This window comes from Juglans regia, chromosome 10 (genome assembly GCF_001411555.2).
Source record: "Juglans regia cultivar Chandler chromosome 10, Walnut 2.0, whole genome shotgun sequence".
NCBI lineage: Eukaryota > Viridiplantae > Streptophyta > Magnoliopsida > Fagales > Juglandaceae > Juglans > Juglans regia.
The window spans coordinates 34,367,116-34,382,569 of record NC_049910.1 but is presented as its reverse complement, the minus strand read 5'-3'; the positions used below and the strand labels follow the sequence as shown (position 1 = coordinate 34,382,569).

The window sequence follows — 15,454 nt, the reverse complement described above, 5'->3', positions numbered from 1 at the left end:
ATACCAACTATTTATGACAAGTTTTGTTGTTTCTAGGATTCTAGCCCTGCAACGCCCGGAAAATATGACCTTGTCGGAATGAAACACAACATGTCGTGGGCGATTGATTATCAACTATTTTTTTTTACAAGTAATAATAAGTAGATTTTATTCATACGAATGTACTAGACATAGTCCATATACATAGGAAGTATACAAAAGAATACCTAAGTACATTCTAGGTTAATGAAAGAAAGTCATGGACATTGTTTCCATCAAAACATCTCTCATTTATGCTTAAATTCATTTGTTATTATCAAAATCCATATGTAGATATAAAATTATATGAAGCTTAAAACCTTGGGTTCAACAATCTCCCTGTTTTTTATGATGACAAATACTAAGTAGAACTCTAAAACCTGTAGTAATACTTAAGCTCCCCCTGAGAATGTGTGTTAGTTTTTCAAGCAATGGATAAATATGGCATACGCATAAAATCTGAAGCATTGTGACTGAAAAGCAGGCCATATTTCATGTCACAATTACAGGTGTAATGTTGGTGGAACTCTATTATGAACTGCCCATGACTAAATTCTAGACACCTCTTTATAAGTGAAGCAGATTCGACATGTACCAATCATATTATTTACATATATACTAGTACGCAAGTATTGCCTAGAGTACTTGTCTTCTCATTGTCGAGATGCCTCCACGCTATGGCATAGCCAAGTACTCATTTATGGCTTCGCCTTCATTTGTAACTTCAATGCCATAGTCTGAAGAGCGGCAACCACTGCACACAAGTGATGACATCAGAACCTTGCTACTTACCCTAAAGAAAATCAGGTGAAGTTATTGAATTCTACTCATGTTTCTCCCAGACATCTTACCACCCTAGTCCTCATCAAAATGCTAAAGGAAAACAATTTGGTGGAACTTTCAATGAGTTTTCTAGTCATTTGGTTTCCTCATGAATACTAATTTCGGGGATTGAAACCAATAATTGTATGCTACTATCATGTAGTTCAGCGACTTTAGTTTCCAAAGAAACCTAAAAATAAACTAGAGCAGTTAGGGAAATAAACCTAAAAATAACTACTTTAAGTGAGTATATGTTGCGATGCAATAAGTTACCTCTTGATCTTTCAAAGCCCATACGTACAAGCTGCTCAATTGCAGTTTCTGATGCTTGTCGTGTTCTTTTTCTTTTCCTTGATTCAATATCAACCTGTAGACAAAGAAAGAAAATACTGGTAGGGTGAGTTAAAATGAACAACCAAACTTATTGCAGGGGAAAGGCAAGGTGACCTGTATGGCCGAATTTGCTTCTGGATCTGTCAAATTATCCCATGCCTTCTCAAAGTCATTCTCATTTCTTCGAAGTGCTTCAGCAGCAAGCTCCTTCTAAAACCTGCCAAATCAAGCAATTCTTTGCATGACTAGTGATAACGGATGTGAGAATAAATTTATTAGTACCATGCACATGCTTAATATTAAAGTTCACTCAAAAAAAAAAAAAAAACAGCAACAAATTATTAAAATGTAACAATATTTGAAGAAAGTAGATCAGATACATTGATAGTGTGAAAAAGAAAGTAGATCAGATCCTAAACCCTAAAAATTGTATTGGTTGGCATACTTACCCAACAGAGACCAATTCATTCAGTTTATTAAGATCCACAGCTTTCTTTGAGGGTGTCATTCCATACCTTTTTTGCTCCCTACAAAAATTTTTGTACTAATGAGCACTATTAACAGGTAAAAACCGAATACATCAGAATTACATTGATCAAGTCACACCCACATTATTTCGGTTCTTCACCTAATATCCTCCTCTCTTTTCTGTGCTCTTTTTGCCTTCTCCTCAACAAGAAAATCAACAGCACTCCCAACATCTTGATTGCTCATTCGCAGTGCCCTCTTTGCATCACGTTCTTTAAATCCCATGCTCATAACAAGTGATAAGGCTTCATCTGGTACCTGCAGCTGAAATCAACAGCAGGAGATTAGTACTGAGAAGGAAGAAACACGTAGAGATAGTACATTACTCAGATTGTTAGAAAACAAGGTGAAGAGATTAATTTTTAGAGGAAGGGGATGGTACATTACCCAAAACTCTCTTCCTTTTGTTCTAAGTTATGTTAGGTATCAACTAACCTGGAAGTATTTTGCATGCGCTGAGGTCAATGCCTTCCTTGATCTATCAAACTCACCATTGTGATATGCCACCACCCCTTCCAGCAGCTCCAGTCTCAAATGTCTATATACAGAAATTCAAAATAAATTAGCTTCACACAGAATATCCAAGAATTTTCCTGCCACTAGTTTTTTTTCTGTTTTGAATGGCACCGGGTGTCCGAGAACAGCGTCCCAACTAATCCCGGGGGTGCATAGGCCCTCGGCAATGAATTTTCCGCAAAGTGCACCTAGTCCGATGGCTCCTGAAGATTGTTTGCACCCAAGAAGATTCAAACCTTAGACTTTGGAGGGAGCATACCACCAAGATCAAGGCCTTTACCACTTGAGCCAACCCCTAGGGGTTACCACTGGTGAAGAACATAGAGACTAAAAGTATACATTTGAAAACACACATTGCAAGCTCTGGATGGCGACCTGCTTGGAGCAGTCTGACACGGGAGTAGTCTTTCCCATGAGCACGTTCAATTCCTTCCCTAGCCTTTTCCAGGCGTGCTCCTGCACCGAGAGCCATCTGATATCTCGGAGCATGAAATAACACCAGACCATGTCCATTTGCAGTATTGGGACATTGTCAATCAACTGAAAGCAAACAAGATATCACTAAAAAGCTGAGGATAGTCTATAACCAAAAAGAAACTAAATGTTTTTTTTTATAAGTAAAAAGAAACTAAATGTTTTTTTTTTATAAGTAAAAAGAAACTAAATGTTTGAATGTCAACAAGGATGAAATCGCCAAAGTTACCTTTACCAAATCTAAAATTCACCATGTCATGAATTACTTAGGTAGCTTTATTTATTTATTTTTTCCAACTCCCAGAAGCATTGGTAACCTAGGTCATGTTCAATCAAATTCTAGAAGCAAAATCTCTAATGGTTACTAGCAATTTTGAAAGGCATGTTCCGCAAGCAGCTCAGCCAAATGGTGTCCCTTAATTGGAAGCAACTCAAAGCAAATTTCAGCTATTTCAATCAAATGAAAACAGATGACCTTGAAACATGACATGCCTCTCAAAGTGAATGGTCGTCAATAATTTAATACTATTGCAGGAGGCCTTATATACGCAGGTGAAAGAATGCTCACTCCCCTCAATGACCTTCGGATTGCAAAGAGAGAAAGCCTCCTGGAAGAAAGCGGTGAACCCAATTGGGATTAATCACAGGAAAATATTTTACTGTACATTACAGCAAACAACTTCTCATGTCAAGAAAAAAAGTGGCTAATATAAGATAAAAATCTATTCATGAATGCAAGATTAAAACAAACAATAAAAAAAGACAGAGCAATTGATAGAGAGGGGGTTCGTAACCAAAGAGAATGCAGGGTTATCGATTAGAATCGTATGAGAGAAAATCTATGATTACTGAATAAAAAACAATTGATCAGGACAATAGCATTGGTTCAAACCTTTTTTTATTTATTTATAAGTATAGCATTGGTTCAAACTTTTGAGTCTTACTCATATTTCTTCTAAGAACTTTTTTCCTTTTCTTTTCTTTTTTTTTTATGGCCTAATTTCAAAATCCCAAAATTACAATCATGAAAACATATGGGGTTGAATTAATTATTCCAAGAAAACCATACAATATCAAAAAATCAATTACGTAACTAATTTAAATGTATTAACCACTTGCAAAAACTGGACTGCCACTGACCTCTCCCATGGTGAGCACTTCTAATGCATCTTTGTAGTTCTCACTCCTAATTAGTTGCTTTCCATTTGCATGAAGCATCAGTCCCATCATTACAGCCCTGTAACATGAAAGTTCGTTCAAATCTTCAGCATTGAGAAAGGGATCATAGATCCTTAAATCCCTCAAAAAAAGAATTCCATGCTCACATCTAACAGCACTTTCAAAATATTATGTGCAAAACTTAACTATTTACCATACCGCTGATCAGTTTCAGATCCCAACTGTACAATCTGTCCACTTTGATCTTCAACCTCTATGTTAAAGTCTTCAACTGGTAGTGAACCATCTGCATGCCTTTTGGCCAGTGCCGTGGCAGCTGCCCTGTTGCGACAGACATTCCATCAAGTTAAAAAGAACAGACTCATGGGCAAAGCAGTAAAATGAAAGCAAAAAATTAATCCTTTCCCAAGGCAATCAACATAACCCAAAGCAACAACAAAATTATGCATGCCTACCAAGAATATTGAAAAGACAAAATGTCATTATCATGTGGAATATAATACAGGTCTATAAAATGAATAGTATACAATGTAATAATGACTCCTAACAAACTACAGAACATAGTCATTCCAATGGCTGCTTGCTTGGTGCTCTTTTTGGGCTTTTCCTGCATGCATTCACCAAGTTGGGTATGCAGACAACAGACAACAGACTAATCAAGGCAGCTTGATATATGGTTGATGTAATTGGACAAAAGCTCCAAGAATGTCTACACTAGATCCATGTGAATGTAGTCACCATAGTGACCTTAGTATGTTGTAAACGTGTATGTAGCTGGAAACTCTGTGTATTGTAAAAGTTTACATATTAGCGATGCAATTGTGAACCATTGAATGTGGATTTAATCCAGTTATTGATAGAAGGCTACGGGAAAATTATTATTCCACCATTTGTTGTAGCTGGTGAAGCTGGAATGAAAAAATTATTTACTTGAGGTTGACAAATGGTGGAATATTGCATGCTGTTAGAATTATTTAGTATTTTCAGACAACTTATGATGTGCATGCCGTTCAAATTGATTATAAGCATTGAATCCATTTAATAAGCAAATCGTTTTTTTTTATATGAACTGTCAAATTAAGAAATATTTGCTGAAACAATAAGACCAAATATTCTGCTTAGATATCCTGCCCCTAAGTGAGTGTCCGACCATCATTAATCCTGCCTTGCAGTTCAACTGTTATCCTCCCCACCCTATGTGGAGCATAGACCTGAAAATTCTGATGCATTGATGAAAATAACACAATGACAGCCGCATGTCTACACAATAAAATTCAAAAATCCTGTAATATGTTTTAGTGTGATCTGAATAACACTTTTTACGCTCAAATATATTTGATTCTGATGGTGTTGGTGAAAATTGCAAAAACCATTCATGGGAGTTTGGTTCCTTTTTCCTTCCTTATGTTGCCATTCAGTTGTTCGTTAGCATTGCGACAAACCTGTTTGGATCTGTTGGTTCAACATGCCAGATTTCTGAAGATTGCAGACATTTAGAAAGAAAAGCTTAGATCATGAAGTTAAAGAAACTCAGGGTGATGAAGCCGCTCCAATTTCAACAGCCAATGAGAACTCTGACCAGTTTAGGGGGAGAGAGAGAGAGAGAGAGAGTACGTGCCCTCTCTGTTAGAAATACAAGTTTATGACGATTTTTGAATTTCGGGCAGCAGAAATACAATAGGCAAAGGAGGAGAAAAAAATAAATAAAGCCACGTGTGCGCATAATAGTAAAGTGGTAGTAGTCGGAAGTGTGGGTATCATCACTCATGACTGACTCTGTTTTCAGCCTTTTAAGGGCAACGCTAATATGCTGCCCAGCGTTTACACGTACCACTCAGGTTTTTTTATTTTTTTTTTATTTTTACATTTTTTTAATATTTTTAAAATATAAAATTATACGTCAATACGCTTAAAATTACTTTCTTAATTACTAAATAAATAAAAAAATATTTTTAACCAGTGGTCAATTAAGACGGTACAATTGTGAGGACATAATAGTGTTTTCCAATTCTTCCTTCACTTTCATCTCGAGTTAAGAGAAGGCCAATCATGAGGGTGTGATTGAGGAATCTCAAACATTTTTATATAAGTCAATTTCAAGTGGGATGTGAGCACATAATTCAAAAATTTTAAGAAAAATTGTATTTGTAAATTGTTGTGATAGATGCATCATCCACACTATTGATATGTCAAACTAAATTATAACAAGCCAACAGTGTGAATACTTATACGTAAAAAGTGATCTCATTAACATATCTCATGCGTATGCGACATTTAATTATTATACATATAAGTCCACACAAATCAGTGCTCTAAATTTTAGATAAAAGACTTGAGGTTTCTGTAACGCCCCGACCCCGAGGGTCCGGAGAGTTAACTCATAACACCTGATAATCAACTCTAACAAGGCTAGAGTACTTCCAAATTCAAGAATATATCCATTTTCCCAAACCTCAAATCAAACGTAAATACTTCAATTAAATAAATCAAATAAACTCATTTGTCCAATATTCAATCCAACAACCCCAAAAAAAATCAACTCTTCTTCATGTCTCAAATAACAACTAGAAATAATAAAATATTAACATAGTCTCCATAAACCGTCTAAATCCATTGAAGCAAACTTAAGAAAGATAATTAACCTCCAACACCAACACTAATATCATGGGATACCCAACAACAAATCAATGTTAATCTTCTCCTTAGACTCTAATACTGATCTTTAGCTGAGCCATCGATATCATCTGAAATATTATGAAGATTAACGGGGTGAGTTATCAACAACTCAGCAAGCAGAGAGCATATACTAGCATGTAAACATGAGCATTTATAACATTTGATAAGCCGAACAAAACATTTACTTTCAGAATGCAGAAACAAAACTTGTACAAAAACATTAGAGCGAAGTTTTCAGAAAAATAAACTTATTCCAAAAGAGAATCCGTTGACATTTCTAAACTGACACCTTATAATCATATCATCGTTTAATAAACACATCGGGACAATACCATGTTTAACCCCCGTGGTAGGGTTATAAACCACCATTATACCCGTGGCTGGGTCATATTCCATGTTTCACCCCCGTGGTAGGGTTATAAACCACCATTATACCCGTGGCTGGGCCGTATACCATGTTTCACCCCGTGGTAGGGTTATAAACCACCATTATACCCGTGGCTGGGCCTTAACAGAAACAGAACGAATTTCATCGAAAATCCGGTTACAAACATATATAGAATCAGAACTTCATGCCAAGATTTTCAGACGATACATCATGTCTAAACAAAACACTGAAAAGTTTCAGATCATTTCACGTGTTCGAGATAAATATAAACAAAATATTCTCATTTGTTCATAACAAAACTTTTAGAATTTCTTATTCGCTCTTTTACATAGTTCAGAAACAACATGCACAAAACTAGCTCATGTCTACACCAGTCATGACAGAAAACACTTTCTCTTATATTGAATTTATGCGTATGCAGAATAAACATCTGAGGTTATTTTCAGATCATTTCTTTTAAAAAACAAACACGTTTAGTTTTAAAGTCAACCTCACTTTATTTCTTTTATGCAAAACTAGTATATGAACCCCGCTTACCTGACTTCTTAGAATTATCAACACCTTGAGTCGGAACTCTAAAAGTAACACCACCTAAACAAAAGAATATATATCCAACATTTAATAACCAATCTAGTAGGCTGCTATTTATTAAGTAATAAATCAAAACAATCCCTTCACAACTCAATAACTATCCTAACAATTAAACCCGAACAATTCTCTTCATCCATTCGCATTTAAAACCCGAAACAACCACCTTCTATAACACCAAACCAAATATAATTATTTCCAAAATCAACAACAGTAACTCCATTAGTTAAAACATAATCCAACCCAAACTATTTCCAACCTTTGAATAAGACAATTTCAGTGCACGCATCCTTACTCTAATCATTCATCAATTCAAAACTTGCACGAAACTTCAATACAATCAGTTCCAAAACATCCATTGTTCACACTGAAGAGTCTGAAATAATATTTCAAACACCGACTCAATAAACATCCAAGATTATACCCATCAACATCCTTAATTCTAACACCCTCCACTGCTCTAACAATTAAAAACATCAATCCGAAATAAAAGTCAAAAAATTTTCTACTGGAATAAATTAATGGTCTACGTAAAGGGGAAAAAAATTGACTAAATGATGCACGGCTAAACAGGCAGCGTGTGTGTGCGCGTCAAAACAGAGTAAAACCGAAAATGGTAGTGAAGCCCGTAAGAGTAAAACCGGAAGAAGAAGGAAGGAGAAGAAGTAAAATAAAATAAACAAAAGAGAGGAGTTACCACTCTGTTCAAGAAGCCGAAAAAAAATCTGCAATGGAAGAACAATTTAAAGTTTCAAAACCTTGAGTTGAGCACACAGTGAAGAGATGAAGAAGAAGAAAAACACTGAGAACCCGATTGAGTAATCTGAAAAAAATTGAGTAATGGCCGAACCTTGAGTGTGAAAGGAGATGAAACACAACTGCTGGAGTCGTGGGTTGGTGCGCACGGGTGAGTGAGATCCGGAATTGTAGAGAACTGGGGGAGGCAACGCGGAGAAGAGAAACAGTGTTTCCGTAAAAGGGAATTAAATCCCTTCACCAAACGGCGCCGTTCAGTCCTTCCTTATCCACTCGCGGGCTGGGCTTCTCCAACGGGCTGGGCTTTAAGCCCGGTTGTTACAGTTTCTTTGTAAAGTGAAATTATCTCTACTTTTAATTTCCTTTTCAAACATTACTCTAAGACAAACACTTTTAAATTTCAAATTTTTAACTTTTTTATCTAATTATTAACTAGACATTACATAAACTTATTTTGATTGCTTATTTTGCATTGTCAATAGCTAACAATGACTTGAGGACCTTTTAAATTCAAACTTAAAATGAGATGTGATCACGAACTTATTCAAATTTAGAGTTTTAAGTAAAAACTAGATAAATATACAAAATATGTCCTACAAATTTTATTGAGCATTTTATATCGTTCGAAAAATTATCAGGATATGAAGTGGCTAGGTTAAAATGGGCAAAATAAACGCAAAAATAATATAAAAAATTATATTCAAATAGTATTAAAAATTACTTTTATAAATTTTAAAATAAAAATAATATTGACTTATAAATAACTAATTTATGTAGTTAACCGAACAATCTTCTCTGTTTTCTCTCGCGAGTCAATAGGTGTGGAATTTTGGAGTTCCTTCTTTCTCAGACGACAGGCTGCTATCTGTGATTTTGTAGTGTGTACTGTGTAGTTCAGGAAATTAGGGAGGGTAACAAGACGGAGGAATTGGAGAGTCAGGGAGATTAACCTATCCAAATAGTGTTTTTTTTGGTTTAAATCATCCCAACTCATCTAGTACGGTAAAATAGTCTTTCAATCCAAGCAATAATTACTTTTTAATTTTGAGATGTCTTCACATGTTCTTACTAACGACAAAAGTGATTGCATTTGGCTTTATGCCCCTATTGATTGCCATCTACCTGTCCCATATAATAATAAAAATACCATTAGAAAACAGAGAAAAGGGAAATTATTTAATAATCTTAACTACCACTTTTAAGCATAACAACAACTTACAATGTTGAAAACAGAGAAAAATATCATTTTTTTTTATATAATTTGATTTGATATATGTTATCATCTTATAATATTATTATAAAATATATTATAAAAAAATTTGGATATATAATTTATAAGTTATTATTATTTATTTATAAATATATTTATAAATAAATAAAATCTTTACAATACTATACAATCATTTATAGGACTCACATCTATCTCATCTTCAGGAACAACTTAAAATCATTTCATCTCACTTCCAATTCAAACACACAAAATTTTTAAAAATATTTCAACTCACAAATCTCATTACTATTCACAAACTATCTCAGTTTGTCTTATCTCTCAATCCAAACGTTAGTATTTTCCTTACTATTATGTCCCCGTGTCATATAGTTGTGTCGCTTTGTTTCTTAGTTTAGTGCTTTTTTACGTTTTTGTCCTTCTCTGTCTAAGTGTATTTATTTTACTATCTTCTCCATGTGTGACCCATGTTTCTGGTATTTATTATTTGGATCAATGGTTGAACTGTCATCTAAACGAATAGTGATTAAAACATTAAGAGGTAAACGCGACTAAGACAAATAGTTAATCGCATTACAAAAATGTCATCTGCGGCTACAGAGCCAAATCACATTATTGTAGGTGCGATAATTAATTAGAGTACATGTATCTATCAAGTGCCTGCACAAACTAGAAAAACCAACAATGGATTCAACTTGATTCTGATGTATGTGTTGTCAACTCATGATCACGAAGAAGAGGCGATCATAAAAGAGTGCAAAAGCAATAAAGTAATATTAGTCATTCCAATAGCTGCTTGCTTGTTTCTCTTTTTGGGCTTTTCATGCATCCCTTCACCAAGTTGGATATGCAGACAACAGACAAACAACCACTCCCTCACCCCTTGATCACTTGCATATATAGAAAACTTCATTTATGGAAAATGATAAAAACAGCTGGGAGAGATACCAATTGGGCACTAAAATAACCACATAACCAGCTCCTCCGATTTTCCAAGGCCATTATATTGGAGGGCATATATGATATCCTAGAGAAGTATTCCCAATTATTGCTTTAGCAATTAGTACTGTATTCCTGTGGAAAATACTATTGCATTATGGTTAATTCAACACAGACTTGAGACAATGGTACTCTTGTGATGATTACATCACATAATTCTATCGAGTTGGACAACATCCTATCTATCCACTTTGGGTAACGTTTGGTAAATCATATATAATAGGAGCATTACATCTTAAATGAATGATGGCATGAGATGTAACCACAAACTTTGTATATTTGATTGCAACACCAAAGTGGTCACACAATAAGATTTCATTATACGATAAATAAAATAGTATAAATGAAAATCTTGATTTAGCTGAGCACAATAAGAATTAGGCCTCGTTTGTTTTCACAAATGAGATGTGATAAGATTAAAGTTAAAAGTTAAATAAAGTATTGTTAAAATATATTCTTTTAATATTATTTTTGTTTTGGAATTTAAAAAAGCTGAATTGTTTATTTTATTTTGTGTGAGAATTTGAAAAAGTTGTAATGATTAGATTAGATTGAATGAGTTGAGAGGAGTTGTGAAAATAAAGATGCCGAATTTCTATTTAGATAGATTCCGTGGAACCAAATTAGAATATGATGAAAATACACAATTAGTACTGGAATCCTGTGGAAAATACTATTGCATTATGGTTAATTCAACACAGACTTGAGACAATGCTACTCTTGTGATGATTACATCACAGATTTCTATCGAGTTGGACAACAGCCTATCTATCCACTTTGGGTAACGCTTGGGAAAACGTATATATATAATAGGAGCATTACATCTTAAATAAATGATGGCATGAGATGTATCTACAAACCTTGTATATTTGATTGCAGCACCAAAGTGGGGCTGAAAAAATATTTAATTATACGAGAAATAAAATAGTATAAATGAAAATCCTTACTCAAGCTGAGCACAATAAGAATTAGACCCGATAGTGGTATGTTTCTACACTAAATTTCTATTTAGACAGATTCCGTGAACCAAATTAGAATATGATGAAAATATACTTTCAGACAAAAACCGTGTTTTGCACTATAACTCAACTTTCTTATCAAATTGCATTTGTAATTAAATTTTTAACATCAAACACATTACTTATCAAAACCCCTGAAATCCATCATACCAACGAACTGCATTACAGAGACAGAGAGAGAGAGAGAGAGGTTGAGTTATGCAACTGCATTACAGAGAAAGGACATCGAAACTATCCTTCCAAAATCAATAAACAAACCCAGGATCAAAACAGAAAAATTAATTAACAAACCCACGATCAAAAGACAAAAACTTAAACAATCACAAAGACTCGACAATATACATTGCTTATGAGGAACAATGTCTCATCCAAATCAGTAAAAGGAATAATCAAAAGCCAACCTGCTTTTATTTCTTCACAAGTAAAAGCAACAAAAACCAAATCTAAAAGAGGGAAAGCATACATAAAGACGTGCAAGACTCACTTGACTCTGCTGAGTCTCCAAGAGCGTTCCTCCTCGACCAGAAACCCCTCCTCCAAGGACTTTCTCTCCTCGATGCAGCCCCGACTGGTGAGAATTCTGGCGTTGTTCTTGACGCACAGTTGGGCCAGCTTCGCAGTGCCATTGCCATCTCTCAAGACCTTTCCCGCTCAAATCAAATTGATCGACTAGGGGCCGCAATTCGAAGCGTCTCATACTTCTCCCTAGGGGTGTACAGGAACTGCCAGAACCGGTCGCATGAGCACGAAACTAGCCAGAACCGATCAGCGAGCAAGAGGATTTGAGGGAAAACCAATAACGGCAGTTTAGCGCCGGTGAACCCCTGGGAAACCACTGAACCGCCCAATCATTTCTATTTTTTTTTAATATATGTATATAAAATGGCATTGAGTGAAACGATGTCGTTTTGCCAAGTGGAAGTTAAGAAAAAAAACATATAAAATGGCGCCCTTTGGCTTACAACGCCGTTTTGAATTAGGTTTAATAAACCCCCCTTTCTTCTTCTTCCTCGCGTCTTCTTCTTCTTTTGCAACCCTAAAACCTAAACCCTAAACCTTCTACTATCACTCAACAATGGACGCGACATCCCTCCTCCATCATAGAGACAGCGACAGCAGGCTGAAGAATCCAACCAGGCCACATCAAGACCGATAATATCGATTTTCTCTCCCTAATCGACTGGTTTTAGTCAGTGCTGAGCTCTCATGGCAGAGACGTCGTCAATAATGTGGCGCGTAGCTTGGGTATTAGTGCCATTAATGCGACGTGATTTTCCAATTTCCTTCTTCCCGTTAGTATCCTTGGTAGTCCGTTGATGTCCCTCCTATCAGAGGATCGAGGGTTCCTCATACATTACACCCACTACATGGACAAGCACTCAAGAGCTGGACACTACCCGAGGGATTTTTAGGTCGATGAGTCTCATCCCCTACAGCACGTTCCCTCATGTAGGTTACGTCTAGAGGAGCCTACCCATGGTGTGCATGGCAGCATCAAATGGGGTCCTTTGTCTCCTTGACACTAGCCAAGAGTACTGAGCCCTTGCAGTGTAGTCGACATTAACGTTGGGACTGGGGAGGTGGGTGGAAAATGAAAGCTTAAAGCGATTCTATAATGTGGAATAAACACTTTATAAACAAGAATCGACAAGTTTAATGACAAAAATAGTACCTCCAGCCATTGATGCTCCTCACTGTTTTGTTGTGGTTTCTCACTGATGTTTGGCACTTCCAAACTCTACTTCACTCTATTTAGATGGTGTAACTGAAAGAGATTGAGTGAGTGAGTCTGGTGACCAAACACAGTATTTATAGCCGAAGCTTCCATCAAGCCTCGGTGTTACGTGTCCCAAGTGCTCAGTTTATCATGGGATCAGTTTCTACGTTCTATGAAATGATGAATAAGTCAGAGTGGACCACTTTAAGGGCTCCTAAACTTAAGGAAGCTAGAGACTCATTCTCACGAACGACCTCTGTGAGAAATGGTCAACATTCTCCCATTTGGTCCACACTTCTAATCTAATATTTCATCTTAAACCCATTGATAATTTGCATTTAAGTAATAAATACATGAATCATGGCGATAGGTCATCTAATGACGAGTATTACCTTCCATGTATTACCATGTATTTATTTCTTAAACATTATAATTTATGTGGCAACAATTTCTTAATGAATAAACCCTATGTTTATTCTTTGTCCAACTTAGATGAATTTTCTCAAAATTAAATTATTAAATTAAGGTGCACATCAATATGAGAAAAAAATATCAAAATATTTAAGAATTTTGTTAAAATAACATTGTTCATACAATAAAAAATTAAATAATGGAACCAAGTTTCATATTCACTACATGATCTTTGAATTTCAATGGTGGCATGCCCTTAGTCAAAGGATCAGCGATCATTAGCTCAGTGCTAATGTGCTCAATGACCACTTTCTTTTCTTTAACTCGTTCCCTTATGGCCAAATATTTAATGTCGATGTATTTACTTCGACTCCCACTTTTGTTGTTCTTAGCCATAAAAACAGCAACTGAATTGTCGTAATACATTCTCAATGGCCTAGAGATAGAATCTATAATTCTAAGTCCAAAAATGAAACTCTTAAGCCATACACCATGTAAATTAGCCTTAAAACAAGAGATGAACTTGTCTTCTATAGTGGAAGTGGCAGTCAATGTTTGTTTGGCACTCCTCCATGATATAGCTCCACCGGCTATAAAAAAAAATGTATCTTGATGTTGATTTGCGTGAATCAATACAGCCAGCAAAGTCAGAATCTGAGTAGCCAATTACTTTCAGATTGTCCGTCCGTCTATACACAAGCATGTATTCTTTGGTTCCTTGAAGGTACCTTATTACTTTTTTTGCAGTTCTCCAGTGGTCTAAACCTGGATCACTCTGATATCGTCCCAACATTCCCACAGCAAATGCAATGTCAGGTCTTGTAAAGACCTGAGCATACATTAGGCTTCTGACAACAGAAGCATATGAAATGTTCTTCATTTGTTCCCTTTCAAGGTTATTCTTCGGGCATTAGTTCAAATTGAACCTATCACCCTTCACAATGGGAGCTACACTTAGTGAACAATCATTCATTTGGAATTTCTCTAAAACTTTACTAATATAGGTTTCCTGAGACAGACCCAAGATACCTCGAAATCTGTCTCTATGGATCTCAATGCCAATGACATAAGATGCCTCACCCATATCCTTCATATCAAAAGTTTTAGAGAGGAATTGTTTCACCTCATGCAGCAAACCCTTATCATTGATTGCTAGCAAAATGTCATCCACATATAAAACAAGAAAAAAGATTTTACTCCCACTGACCTTCTGGTATATACATTGATCCATAACGTTTTCTACAAAATCGAATGAAGAAATTACATTATGAAATTTCAAATACCATTGGCGGGATGCTTGTTTTAAACCGTATATGGATTTCTTGAGCTTGCAGACCAATTGCTCACCATCACTAGAGGGAATCTTTCAGGCTATTTCATGTAAATCTCCTCATTTAGATTTTTCATTGAGAAATGCTATTTTTACATCCATTTGTTGCAACTCTAAGTCAACAAAATGGGCTATTAATGCCAAAATAACACGCAAGGAATCTTTCTTAGATACAGGAGAGAAAGTCTCATTGTAATCGATTCATTCTTTTTGAGTGAATCCCTTAGCAACAAGTATTGCTTTGTATCTCTCAATGTTGCCCAATGAGTCTTTCTTAGTCTTAAAGACCCATTTACATCCAATGGCTTTTATACCATTAGGCAGCTCAACAAGATCCTAGACTTTATTACTCTTCATAGAATTCATCTCTTCCTTCATGACATTGTACCATAATTCTGATTCTTTGCAACTCATGGCTTGTGAAAAGAACTCGGGGATCATTTTCAGCTCCATTGTTATAGTCAGATTCTTG

At 35.6% G+C, this 15,454-nt stretch overlaps 1 pseudogene; it reads right to left on the bottom strand.

The window, feature by feature from the left end:
* Positions 1-483: 483 nt before the first annotated feature.
* LOC109005281 lies at positions 484-14,078 on the bottom strand (annotated as a pseudogene).
* Between the last annotated feature and the right edge of the window lie 1,376 nt (positions 14,079-15,454).